The 11,430-nt window shown below is 43.8% G+C and overlaps 1 long non-coding RNA gene across 1 annotated transcript; it reads left to right on the forward strand.

Annotated features, from left to right (window-relative positions):
- Positions 1 to 1,091: 1,091 nt before the first annotated feature.
- On the forward strand, positions 1,092 to 11,284 carry LOC104912099. The gene is made up of 3 exons (XR_794404.3): positions 1,092 to 1,270; positions 9,147 to 9,397; positions 11,188 to 11,284. It is a non-coding gene; the product is annotated as an uncharacterized LOC104912099 (long non-coding RNA).
- The last annotated feature ends 146 nt before the right edge of the window (positions 11,285 to 11,430 follow it).

Consider the following 11,430-nt stretch of genomic DNA (forward strand, 5'->3'; position numbering starts at 1 on the left):
AAAGATTGCTTAAAAACTTAAAGCACAGTAATCCAATGGGAGCCTTGTAAGATTTATGTACTATTTCAAGAGTAATTGCTTAGTAAGAATCTTACAGGAATGTAAAAATCCTCAAAGAATTGCATTTACAGATTTAATTGTAATTCCTTTTATAATTCCTGCAGAAATTGAACAGAAATAACAGTTGAAGGCTTCCCTTTAAAACTCCCTGCCCTCGCTGGGTTACTGTATGCCTCCGGTCTGAGCTGCTCTGGCTGGCTTTAAAAACAATGGAAAATATTACTGACAGCGCGCTCACTTGCCATTACAGCACACAGGATATTTCAGTTACATTGATGTGCAAATAGAGCTCGTCAAAGGACTATGTGCTATTTTTATTTCAAATAACAAGCGCAGGGTATGAGTAACAAATAAATACAATTAATGCGTGGCTTGAAAAGATAGCGTTTTTCCCAGCTTTCTCTCTATTTCTTTTCCAGAGATACGCCTTAGCAAAACCCGAAATCTTTCCTTCTTGTACAGGCTGTGATTTCCAGGTTATTTGTGTTTAATTTTGCTATTTTTGTGGTGCCCTCTTCTTGGCAAAGAAGAAATCTGATCATTCTCAAGCATTCATTTTTCCCCCCACGTTGCTATTGCCGGAGGGGCAAGAAGGGCCATCCTTGGCTCCGGCACCACAGCTTCACCGTCCAGGCTGCATCCCCTTCACCCCTTATCGGCCCTCCCTGGGCTGATCCAGACCAGCCCCTGGTCCGTGTGAAGTAACAGGCGGCTGGCAGCGCGGTGGGGCCGAGGCTGGACCCAGCGGCACCGGCGGGCGACAGCGGGGCGGTCTGGGCTCCATCAGCCTCACGCTATGGCCAGCTCATCCATGCAGGGCTGGCCAGGAGCCTGGGCCTGGTAGCGGGGCCACGAGGTGAAAATTGACATGAGTGCGGCGCGCTGGCAGCCTTTGTGATTGATGAAAGGATATTGTTAACGAGCCTTTAAAGTTTCTCGTTAATGGTTGCTCTTTTATTTTTTCCCCCATTGAAAAAAGCCAGAAGAAAAAAAAAAAATCCACATGAGCAGTAATTAAGATCGATCTCATACAGTACGTTGAGTTATCAATTTTTAAAACCTCTTCAAGTGCCTTATTTAGTTATTTTAAAAGGTGCTTTTCATTTGTTACAGCGAGCGAGCCTGGAGCATGGCAGCGAGGGCTGCGAGCACATAGGGCAGAACAGCACCTGGTGTCCCTCATCCTCTGCTGATCAGCTCTAGGACTCAGGTTAGACGTGGCAAATTTACCTCTAGGGCTGGGGACTGGAGGATCGAGGACAATTCCTTGTAGAAATCTTGTGTCTTTGTTGAACGTTGGCTGTGTTTGTCATCCGTGATGGGGCTGTGTTTGTTGTGCAGCACGGCACGGCCAATGGCTGGCCATGGTTGGTTGGTGGTCAGAACATGGGCAGTGGGGTCTATGAGGTTTTCTCACGCAGATCTGAGGTTTGTAGTGAAAAGCCATGGTGTTTCCATTCATCCACAGTGTGATCATTTGAAAAATTACTGCTTTTATTTATTGAATTTGCTATTGAGGCTCAGCTTTCCTCAGAAGTTTGACATAGGTTATGGCCCACAGTTTTTACAATGTAAGACTTAAATATGATCTTTATTTCTGCTCTTCTTCTAAGCACGTTCCATATCTTCTAGAAAGTAGCATCACCATGATACCTGAATGCAGATTTAATTTCAGGGAGTGATGGGCAAGCAGCACTCCTCCAGTGTTCAACCAAAACACGTCCGTGGTACATTTAAATGCTTTCTTCATAATGCCCAACAAAAATATGTCCTTGTTCTTTCTCCAAGCAACATTTAATCCCAACACCACTTTTTAGTTACAGATAATCTTCTAAGGGGCTTAGGGTAGCACTTCACCCATATGCAGGCCTTGCAATTTCTGTCAGGAGAGCTGCTGAGAGATACTTAGTAATGCACAGGCTATCTAGGGTGGCCCGTGGTCCCGAGCTATCACTGGTACATGGAGCTAGAGTGATGTGGGGATGACCGTGGAGTTCTCCTGCCAGAATGCCACATCAGCAGGACCGGCCAAGCATCTCTTTGCCCTCTTGCTGTGGCCTGGCACCGAGTCCTGGCTGCATTTCTCCTCTTCTTCATGGCCAACAAGCCCAGGGCCTCGCCAGCCTCTCTGGCTGGGTTTTGTTTTTTTAGCTGTATGCAAACATCATCCTTCCCAGTGTCCCAGTACGCTCGTCGTACAGTTAGCAGCCATTCGCAAGGTGAAGGTGCAAGCACTTCAAAAAAAAAAAAAAAAAAAGACTGGGCACAGAAGCACAGCTTGTCCTTGCAGTGCGTGTCAGACACCAAAAATATCTGACAGAAACAGAGAGCAACTAAAGGCAAACGGATCAGTGTCTGTTCATGCAGCAGCAGCATCCGGGTAGCAGCAGGAGGGTGCAAAGCTGGCACTGAAGGCACAGCACAAGTAACAAAAGGTGAGCAGGGAAATCCACATACAGGAATGAGTTCTGATGAGTTACATTCAACCTAGCCACCGACAAACTGGAAAGTAACAGCAAAAATTGAAACAAAACTGATGTGTTGTTCATGAACATTGCTGCAATTGTAATGTATTTTGCAGCAGAGATTGTTCTGCAAATGCAGTGAAGTGCAGAAAGAACGGCACTGAAGTTTGGACCTCTGAATATTGCTTGCGTTGGAGATCACCTCTGTAGCTGCAGGAGCATCACTGCAAGATGAAGAAATGTTCATACGCTCCAACAACTCCGTCACATTTATCCTCTAAAATGAGCAGGCTAAAAACACCCCGAGTTCTTGTGGAAGGCACCATTTTGAGGAGCAGGACGTTGATTGAACGGCTGCTTGTCCCTAGCTCAGTCATCAGTCATCCCACACCGCCGTTCCCGATGACCAGCAAACTGTCTGCAACCTCCTGGTTGTCAAGAAAATTGTGACAAGGCAAATGTCGGATCATGTGGAGCTTTCTGAATTTTTTGACCCCTTCAATCTGTTTTCCAGCCTGCGTATGGCAAAGAAGCTGTGACAGACTAATTGCTTGTCTCTTTTCTCCGGGCTGAGGATAAGGACCAGGTACATCATCTGATTCTTTCATATTAGCAGCATCCTCTATTTCAGTCTTATGTCCTTATGTCAACCACTGCAGGATAGCTCTGGATAAGCTGCCTTTCTGCCAAAGTTGGAGCAGAAGATGTTGAGGTCCAACAATGTTTTGTCAGTGCAGTTCCTGCAGATCTGGTTTGGACAATGCGCAGTGCAGGCTGTAGCAAATGTATGACTTGCAAAAAAAAAAAGTCTGTTTTCATCTTCTCCAAAATGCAAAATATTGCAGCATCTGGGAGGAAAAGATAGCTTAAAAATGGTGCACTTGTATTTTTTGTTTCAGCCTATGTGCAACACTTTTAAGTAGAATACCCTGTGTTTGAAATGAACTACATAACCATTGATCTTGATTTTACTAAACTGCCCCGCTCTGTGACTGTTATCCTGGACAGCTGTTTTCCTGGGCATTCTTTTAAATTGTTTCTTGCCATTGGTAGTAAAACAATATGAGAATTGTGGAGTTAGATGGACTGTGTAAGCTGCAGAGAATGGATTTTTCAGTTTAGGAACTGTAGTGAAAAACTCTATGCAAATTCAGATTCCAGTTCCAGTCCTCTTTCCAGTGCTTTGTAGCTTATTGCATTTATTTTGAAGAATTGAAGAAGTTAATAGCGTTTGGTTCAAATGGAAATTGGATTATTTTTGGTTATTTGGAATTTGTTTATAAATGGCTCTTGTGATTTCCTTCAGATTTGGGAGTACTCTGGGGAAGAACCTGCAAAACTTTTCCAAATAATTACTGGAGTTCAGTAAGTAGCCTGTTAAGCACTCCAGTTGAAGTGCATTACAGCTCTGAAATGCCTGTGAAAATTGCAATATGTGATTGTTGCCAGTCAGACTTAACTAGAGAGGAACTGAAATGTAGAGCCTTACATGCTGCTGGAGAGGCAATAGTGATGGGTAAAGCTGGTTGGAAAGCTCAAATCCAGTCCCTGGAAATCAAGTGAGGCTGTGTTCTGAGAATGTGTAATATCTGAGACTTGCTGTTTGTGCACTCCCCAATAGGCATTGTCCCAGTGGGGAACACCTTCCAATCTTTGAAGGGAGAGTATAAACAGGAGGGGATGTGACTGTTTATGAGGGTGGATAGTGATAGGAAAAGGGGGAATGGTTTTAAAGTGAGACAGGGGAGGTTTAGGTTGGATATGAGGAGGAATTTTTTCACCCAGAGAGTGATGAGGCACTGGAACAGGTTGCTCAAGGAGGCTGTGGATGCTCATCCCATCCCTGCAGGCATTCAAGGCCAGGCTGGATGTGGCTCTGGGCAGCCTGGGCTGCTGGTTGGTGACCTGCACACAGCAGGGGGTTGGAACTGGATGAGCACTGTGGGCCTTTGCAACCCAGGCCATTTTATGATTCGTGGGCAAGTCCCTTGCTGAAGTCCCACTAAAGGTCCCAAGGCACCAGCAGCACAGCCAGATGCTGCTGGAAATTGAGGCTTACATCCTGATGTTCTGGTGAGCACAGCATTGCACAAACCTCCTGGATCACCAGGTGATGGTGGTGGCCATCGTGGAGTGCGCCATGCAGCTCTGAACTCCAAGCATAGTTGAAGGGCTTGGTGACACCAGGTGATGACGTGGGAGCTGCCTTCACCTCCTGCCAAGAGGTTGCAGAGCGCTGGGTTCAAACAAAGCAGAACTTTTCTGTGCCATAGTCCAAATTATCCCCACACTGCATTATAGTTTAAGCATTAAAATTTGAGGTCTAAATACATAGTTTTAAATTGGAGTTGAGTTTATGCATGATACAAATGCAGATGTATCTTGCTGAGTACACAGCCCATAAAATATGTAGTGTAAGATCACTCATTTATTTAAAGACGCTTTTTACTTCAGATAGAAAATGACACAAATCTAAATATTACAATGCAAAGTAATGTGTAACTGTCTGTATGTTATAGCCTTAACACTATACTTCTGATGCAGAAGAGATATAAAAGCTGCACTTTAATTTCAAGCAAATTGATCCCAGATGTAAATGTTGTTTTGTTCCATGGAAGATAGTGCACAGGTAAAGCAAATATCATTGGTTTATAGTCCAACAGAGTGTTGCAACAGGATCCAGCTTCTTCTGCCTGGGCACTCATAAAAGCCTGGTGGCTGTGACAGAGGAGAATGCCTGAAAAGGATACCATAAAAAGAGATAGCTTTGCTTTTTATCCTTTAAGAATACAGCCACCTGTGATCTAAGTAGCTGTTTTGAAGCCAGGAAAGCTTCTTGATTTGTCAATTATCCTGCAGGCAAAATCTAAATTTGGCTTGTTTTCCATTTCTTTCCTTTCACGTTTTTGTAGAAGTATCTTTCTCCCACTGTATTTATGTTTGATGTAAAAACAAGAAAATAATAATTTCAATAGATATATGTTTACTGACTCAATAAGCCACTTCTTTCAAACTAAAAATAACAAACGTAATTCTGCTTCACTTTGCTTGGAGGTACTCCAAAGTCAGTGGCACTTTGGGCAACATATAATCAGCATCTTGGCTTCTTTGCCATTCCCAGCGAAGAGAACAGTGAGGAAGGCCAAACATCCTGCTGTCACATCTCTCGTTCTGAACAAGAAGATTTTGAGTAAATAAACAGGACAACCCATGTGCTGGAGCAGGAGACAAAGCCCAGCACCAGTGCCCCACCAAACACAGCGCCTACCATTCTCCCAAAGCAAGAGAGGCTCTCTTAGCCCCATTATCTCTTCTTGTTCCAAAACAAATTCCCACTCTCCCTTTCTTTCTATTCTGTCCCTCTGGAAGCTAGGGGACTCACAGATGGCTTTCTTAGTTTTATTTGCTATTGCTTTTTGGTGAGATCTGAGCTTGCAGTTAGGCTATGTTCACAACAGGTGTGATTTAGTTAAATTGGGGGAATATTGTCTTTGGATGCTTCTGAGTCAGCACGATGTGAATTGGTATTTAACAGATTGAAGTCAGGCATTTGAGAGCTCCCCATCTTGATAGTTACATGGATTTGAAGCTGCTTCCTTCTGTATTGTTCTGGGTCAGTGCATGAGTTGTGCTCTGGATGCTGAGTCGGTCTCTCAAATGCAAAGAAAAAGCACTGTGGAGGTGTTGCTGAGGGACAGGTACTAGGCAAAACTCTGGCACATTTGCACAGCCAGTTTTTTTTTCTGTACACCATTTGAATTGACTGAATCTAGTACAGGTGTGATACGAGACATGCACAAGCTTATGTAGCAACTTCTGCGGGTTTTCCAGAGTAAGATGTGCTGACCAGACCTGAATTCCTCACTCAGCCGATACCTGTCAGGAGCTCAACGTCAAATTATTCTGGCTTTAGATCCCTGCTTCTGGTTTTGGTTTTGAAGGAGTGGGATGGGGCCAGGAGTGGGGCTGAGCAGTGTGACAGAGCTGCTGGATGATAGCAGGGCACTTCCCTCAAACCTCAGGTTGCGAGAACTGACATTGCCATTCAAATTACTCCCATCGTTGACCGTTCCCTGGTGCAACTTCTGTAAGTGTGACACAGTGACAGTGATCCAGAAATTTAACTTGCTGTTGTCTCGGTCCAAATGGAATTAAGAGGTTTGTGACACTTAGGATGGCTGCTGGGCGCAGCCGGGGCTTTGTGTGCGTGTGATTAATCGCAGGTTGAGCACAGGTCTTGGGTAGCTCTGTCAGCTCAGAATGGCTGTCCCTGCCACCCACAGCTCCTTCTGACTCCTCATCTCCCATTGTCTGAGCAAGGAGCCACCAGTCCATTGAAGCCTCCTGGCATCTCCTCACCGCCTGAGATTTCTGTACGTCTCTCTCTCTTTAATTACAATGGGCAGATCATCTGTTCTTGACATGTAAGTACCTGATGGTCACATTTTTCTGCTCCCTCCACTCCCCAGGGATGCCTCGTGGATTCGCTTTTCTCACAACTTGACTTTCCTTGCAAGTTTCCTTTTTCTGTCCAATCTTTAAAGCAGGAGGTCTTTTCTGTTCAGAAAATAGGCCAGCAGATTTTGTGATTCAAGTGTTGGCCATACGCAGACTGAAACTGGATATAATTTTTGCCCAATTTTACTTCTGTATCACTTGGTAATTCTTGGCGGTTAATTCTGGTCCGTGCCAAATCTCTGAGTTTGGATGAAGTTTTTGTGAGATAATCTTCACAACAAGATTTTGGGAAGATATTTTCACATGTTCATACACCTTCATGCCAGCGTCTCTGTTATTTGAGTTGCTTTCTGCACGTGGTTGCTATTTGGCTTAAACAAAGTGTTTGGAAGCAATGGGAAGCATCAGTCGTGGCTTGTGACCTCTGGATTTCGGCTTTTCTTCCTCCTTTTGGGCCTACAGCATCCCAATAATCTGCAAAGGTTTACAAGTCCATGAAAGCTTCTTCGGTCTTCAGAAATGTCACGTAGTTAAACTGCACCTTATGGTATGGTATCAGTTGGCCTTGGTTGAATCTTTCAGTAAACTTTTAAATCTGGCTTTGATTTTCCACCCGCAAAGAACTGCAACCTTATGTTGTGCTCATGTTCATTTTTGAGGATGAATCCATAGATTGAGAAATTGTCTAATCAAGATGGCTGAAATTGCAGCTTAAGCAAAGGTAGGAATTAGCTGTGTCCCAAACCAAACCTTTCTAAAATGTTGCCATTCTAGCCCTAAGAAAAGAAACTGCAGAGGGAGCTTCCAGGGCAATGCTCCTTAGCAAGTCAGAGTTCCTGTGAAGGGAAAATAAGGGAGAATCTTTGTTTTTTTCCTTGCCATTATTTGAAGTCCTCAGATAATTTATGCATGTTTGTTTCAAAGCATGCATAATCTTATGGCCATTAAGATGCGACTTTGATGTCCGCATTAAAGATAATGAGCTGACTCACAATATCATTTTGATACTAAGTATTTCTGCACACTTACGGAAGGGTCATGTCAATAAAACAGCCCTAAAACCAGGAAACAACATGAGAAATGGACGCCAAGGGATTCAGATGCTCCGTGTCCTGCACTGGACCTGCTTTGAACATTGTGATGAAGGCTGCAAGCACTCCAGTATCTCAGTGGAGGAGGCCTCTGGAAGCTGCTAGGATGCATCCATGTGGCACACAGTGCCCACCAGTCCCAGTGCTGATGGAATTGTAGTACTGCTGGAAATACAAATGTTGGGTGGTCCTTATGCTCGTACAAGCATTTGTGGGCACTACTTGACCCTGCCAGGAGCTCTTGGTTGTCTAAAGGGACTTCTGCACAAAACAGAACTGCTAAGAACGGTACGTTATCATCCAAAAAATGATAATGAGGTTTGTGCCCAAAGGCTGCCAAGGAAAAAAGTGAAAAACAACCAGATGATAGAATGGAAATGTAAAGGTTGAATGGGATGGATTCTTTGCAGTTACTCTTACAGAGACTGCACAGGCTTTTGATGAAAAACAAAAAACAACCAGTCCAGTGAATATCAAGCTAATTCTAGAGTTTCGGGGAGCACCACTTGCTCTTGTGTGTGACCAAACAGCTTTAAATCTCCCACAGTCTGGTTGGAGAGAGGAGTGTGGGCACCAGTTTGGGGTTGAAGGAGATATGCTGTAAAAGTGGCTTTCCTTAAGATGAATCACAGTCAAAATAACAGCACGGTACTTTGATATAACCACAAATAGAGGATTAACTGCACAATGCTGCCATTTTTTGAATTCTGAGCGTCTCGGAATTTGTTTTGTGTTTGTTTGTGATGCCAGCAATAAAGATAATGTTTGGCTGCTAAGTGAGCAAGTGTGCTGGGAAAGGTCCTTATAGTGCTAGGAATCTGCTTGTCAGCAGGTGACGGTTTTAGGGAGGGAGAGAGGGGAAAGATTCTCTTATTTTATTTTTAGGGGCTTAAATGTAATGCTGGGAACTCAATTCAAATTTTATTTCTCACCCGAACTCTTATCTCTGTGATTGTGAGCAGGCATGTGCAGAAGAAAAAAGAAAAAATGAAAGAAAAAGTAAAAAAGAAAAGATGCAGGCCATGCAACCTTGCAGGGAGGTTATTTATAGAGGATCTCTGCCTTTTGTCAGATGTGTGGCTAATGGTGTACTTCCAGAAGAAGACGTACTCTGTGCAGCAGAAGAGGAAGAGTCCTGCAGTGTGTGCGTATGAGCTGATGGCAGCAAGACAAGAAGGGGCTGTGGCAGAAAAGGCTGTGGAACAAAACCCACAACAATCTAATCATGATCTCTGCTGGTCAGTGAGATCTGTGTGAGAAGACATTGCATAAAGCAGACACATCCAGGAAATAATGCCCGTCCAGTGCGGCCAGATGGAGAGGGTATGTCCTGACAAGGCATTTGTTTTAATAAATGTTCAATTAAAATCATTTCTGTGGTGCGAGCGTGGTCCAGAAGTAGTATGGGAATTAATAAGATTGCTGATAGAAATAAACATAATTGTGCACTAGTTAAGAATGATGGTTATAAAAAACAAATCTTCAACGTTTCCTATAGGAGTATTTTGCCTATTTGTGAAGCAGAAAATACTCATTCAAGCTAGACTGTAAAATGATGGCTTTAAAGTTCTAGCTTTTTTTACACAAAAAAATAACAGCGTGTGCTCCTCCTGCGCCCATCAGCAGTCTGTGGGTTTATATACATACCGTTAACAGAGGAAAAACTCCAATAGGAACTTTTATCTGTAGTTTAACATATACACCATCTAATCAAAAGTTTATGATAGGAGAAATCTCAGATGAACAGAGGAAGATGTTTCCAGTTTATACCTCAATACAACCCCGTTTATGTGAGAATTTGTGCGTACGTGAATCCCATATGAAGTGAGCAGAGCTTTGTAAATGGGTGAAATTTTGTCTGTGCTTAAGTGTTGCCTTAGATGGAGTCCAAACAGATGCTTAGCAGTGGGTTTTATTTCATTAGCTATGGCTTGGTCTTTGTTGCTGTTTGTGTTGGGTTGTTATCATATCATAGAATGGCCTGGGTTGAAAAGGACCACAATGCTCATCCAGTCCCAACCCCCTGTTGTGTGCAGGTCACCAACCAGCAGCCCAGGCTGCCCAGAGCCACATCCAGCCTGGCCTTGAATGCCTGCAGGGATGGGCATCCACAGCCTCCTTGGACATGATTCCACACACATCATAGGTTCAGGGTTCAGTATGGGGTGGCATTGTGCCTGCAGCCCTTCCATCCAGTGCTGGGGCTGGGAGGCACGTGTCAATAAACAGAAGTTGCATGTGTCAGTGCAGCAATGAACCTGACACTTAGAACGCCTGGAAATGGCAGAGCTGAAAAGGTTAAGTTCACAATTTGTTTTTTAAACAAGAGATTTGGCATTTGTGGTTGTTGGTTTTTTTGTTGTTGTTGCTTTTTTGATTTGTTTTTTTGAGGTGTTTCGTTTACTTCAGGAATGAGAGCTGAGTGGTAACTTCAGATACTCTTCCCATATTTTGAATTTTATTTCTGCATGAATCCAAGTGAGTCTGTTTAATGCATACAAGTTCTTCTCCAATGTGGAGGTCGGGTTTGGTGTGTCTGCTGCTTCAGCTCTTTCTTAAATGTGGTCACCCAGGATAGGCATTCCAGGACCATGGGGGCTTTGCTGGGGCTTTGGTCAGCCTGGGCTCAGTGCAGGTTTCCCAACTCAGAGCTGGATGGACTTTGAGGTTCTTTCTAACCCAGGCTTCTCTGTGATTCTGTGAAAACCTGAGATTCCTGCCCAAGGTCCAGCTGGGGAGCCCAGCAAAGCCCTCTGATCCCAGCCCCCAGCACTGCTCCTGGCCACAGCTGGAGGTCCGTTTCCTGCAGATTGCTAATGCCCAATCCACCCAATTCTCCTGCAGAAAATCTCCCAGGTGCCCAAAGCACCTGCAGCCATGGTGTTAGCTGTCAAGACAGCAGCAGAAGCATTAGCTTTTGAGCATCTTTAACTGTGTGATATTTTTGACCATTCCACCTGGCAACCTAGCTGCCAGCTAACCCTTCCAAAGAAGACTAACTTAGGCTGCAAATAGCTGACGCTTTCCTAAATGGTCTTTTGAGAAATACCTTAATATCTATATTATCACATAAAATACTAACAAGTTTTGCTGTTTTCTCCTGTTGCTCCCAGGCAGACCTTAGCTAAGCATTAAAGCCAGTACATCTTCCCATTGCTTCCAGAATAAAGAAAGAAGGAAAGAAGGAAAGAAAGAAGGAAGGAAAGAAGGAAAGAAAGAAAGAAAGAAAGAAGGAAAGAAGGAAAGAAAGAAAGAAAGAAGGAAAGAAAAAAAGAAACAAAGAAAGAAAGGAAGGAAGGATGGAAGAAGAAAAGAAAGGAAGAAAGAAAGAAAGGAAAGAAAGAAAGAAAGACCAC

This window comes from Meleagris gallopavo, chromosome 8 (genome assembly GCF_000146605.3).
Source record: "Meleagris gallopavo isolate NT-WF06-2002-E0010 breed Aviagen turkey brand Nicholas breeding stock chromosome 8, Turkey_5.1, whole genome shotgun sequence".
Lineage (NCBI taxonomy): Eukaryota > Metazoa > Chordata > Aves > Galliformes > Phasianidae > Meleagris > Meleagris gallopavo.